The sequence below is a fragment of the Echinops telfairi genome, unplaced genomic scaffold (assembly GCF_000313985.2).
Source record: "Echinops telfairi isolate 266 unplaced genomic scaffold, ASM31398v2 ScPeMD7_29;HRSCAF=101, whole genome shotgun sequence".
Classification (NCBI taxonomy): Eukaryota; Metazoa; Chordata; class Mammalia; order Afrosoricida; family Tenrecidae; genus Echinops; species Echinops telfairi.
In genome coordinates this window covers 6,407,452-6,409,998 of record NW_022103926.1, presented here as the reverse complement: position 1 = coordinate 6,409,998, position 2,547 = coordinate 6,407,452, and positions in this window count along the sequence as shown.

Genomic DNA, 2,547 nt, shown 5'->3' with positions numbered 1-2,547 from the left:
TCAGCAGCCAATCAAGGCAAGGATCCCACTTCCTGGGCTCATCTTCCTCAAAAGCGGACAACACTCGGATCCGCAGATGGGAGTCTTAGTTATGGGGGAGAAAAGGCCAAGACGATGATCAGGAAAGCAAATCTTACTTTAAATCTTTTTTTGTCTTTTCAGGTAGTGCTGTTCCCGATGGAAGTGTGTGGTGTAAAATAAGGCTTTGCTGTCGGGACCAGGGAGCCCTGGTGGTCCCCACGGTCGGTCTGCTGTTGGAAAGCACCAGCCGCTCCAAGGGAGAAAGATTGGGCTTTCTACTCCCGTAAACAGCTTAACCAGTGGCCATCTCAGAAACTCACTGGGGGCCACTAGGTGCCATCACTGACTTGGTGGCAGAGCATGAGAAGATTTTTTTTTTTAATTTTTTTTTTTTTTTGAGCATGAGAAGATTTTAAGGTGTGTGTTGGAGAAAAGAGTGGTCTCGTAGAAAAACCAGATGACAGTCACAGAGGAAGAAGAGCTGGGCACTGAGGGGAGATACCCGCACCCGTGTGGGCACGCGAGCATCTGATAATGGCACGGGTCAACGCTGGCCTGTGGAGAGCCTGTTTCCATTGTAATGGAAGGGGCCAGCAAGTTAGTTCAGCAGAAGTCCCAGAGGAATTAAGGGTTCCCCCGCATGTTAAATCAATTGATTAGGTGCAGAGGCTTTAGCTCCAAAGCGCTCCCTGCTGCTCTAAAATTTAAAACTGCAGCTATGATTTCTTCAAGCCCATAGATTTTCTACGATGAAACAAAACGCACCTCGTATACTCTTGCAGCAGCAGAAAGGGACCCTCAAGGAAAACAGATGCAAAGAGCCCTTTCCCTCAGCTCGTTGCTTATAGAAATATCCTGAAAAATATGCAAGCTTTCTTTAGCAGGTAAAATGCCACCCATTGCTACTAGGGTATAAGCTCCATGGGGGCAGGGATTCTCAGCTGCGTTCCCAGTAGCTAGAATTGCAGCTGACATGGAGTAGGTCCTCAGAAGTATTTGTACAACTAGAGGGTTCAAAAGACTGTTTTAGGTAATGTTACACGTGCTCAGCCAGTTGATTCTGACTCCATAGGGCTGAGTCGAACTGACCCCTAGGCATTCTGAGGCTGTTCATATTTACAGAAGCAAAGAGCCTCGTCTTTTTTTCCTGCAGGCTCCTAGATAATTATGTTACAATTGTTTAATTTTATAATTTTGGCATATCATCCCAGGCAGAACAGAGAAGATGAGAGGGGGCTGAAGGCTGGACCCTCCGATCCTAGACACCCCACTTCCTCACTTAGCTCTGCTGAATCCAGGCTTCCCCACTGTGTGACAGCTCGGGGTTGGTGGTGGTGGAAGTGAGAGAGTCTCACAGAGCCTGCCTGTGTGACACTGACCGAGTTGTCCTTCCCACCCGAAGGCCTAGTTATTGTGATCCCACCTTCGGTGCTGGTATTTTGTTAAAAAGTCATGGTTATTCTTGATTATCGCCTTTTCAGAATATGCTATTGAGATGTTGGAGATGCAGGAAGAAACTTGTATCTCGACTATCATGGCAAAACGTTTCACAATAACGTTTCTCTCGCCGTGTGTGTAGTGCAGGTCTCAGCGTCAATCAACTCAGGAGTCAGAGGATCAGAGGGTTGTGTGGAGACCTGGGAGCGGCTGCAACGACAGAGCAGTGGATCTTATAAATGGATGAAAGACATCAAGCCACTGTCAGCAAACTCTTTCAAACGATGAACTTTCGATATTCTTTCTCCGTCCCTCCCGTGTTTGAAATCGGGGTCCAGCAAGTTCAAACTCAACTCAGGTGGGTTGGGCTGCCATTAGCTTTCTTCCTTAATAATACAAAAAGCTTTAGAAGTGTAATCAAGTTGTTTTCTTTCTCTCCCGTCTCCCTAAATTACTGTCTGCAAAATGTAAATCCAGATTCAAACAGACTCTCCATTGCTATTCTGGGATCTGCCTGAGTCACGAGGTACTTGTGGTGAGTCACCCGCCTCGTGGTTCACTGAGGCTGCCTGGGCACTTGAACCGACCCTCCCGTCCCCGTCCAAAAGGCCCATGCCTCATGATGTGGCCAGCTTTAATAATGGACATAAATGACTGCCAATGGACTTCCCACGGGGCTCAGGGGAAAAAAAATCAAACGTTTGCCTGAGCTTCCTCTATTGAGGTCAGGGCCGGTAGAAAGAGTTTGTTACAATTCCTTTCAACTACAATATACAAGATAGGTGCCACTTCACAGGCCAACTTCCAAATGAACAGACTGGCAGTGACACTGTTAACAACAACAAAGCTGTCAGTGCTTATAAACAGGTATTAACCATCGAACCAGAATCCAAAGCCAAGAGGGCGGAGCAGTGGTCCCACAGGGCCTCCCACCTGTAATCATTACAGAAGGGTGTGTGTGGAGGGCTGCCCAATGCTTAACCCACTGTGCCACCAGAGCACTAAAAAGCCCTGCTCCCCCTTTTACCGTCACCCAGGAATGAATAAGAAAGGTTTGCTCTTTGCCTACCAGGGAAATCCTCCCCAAGA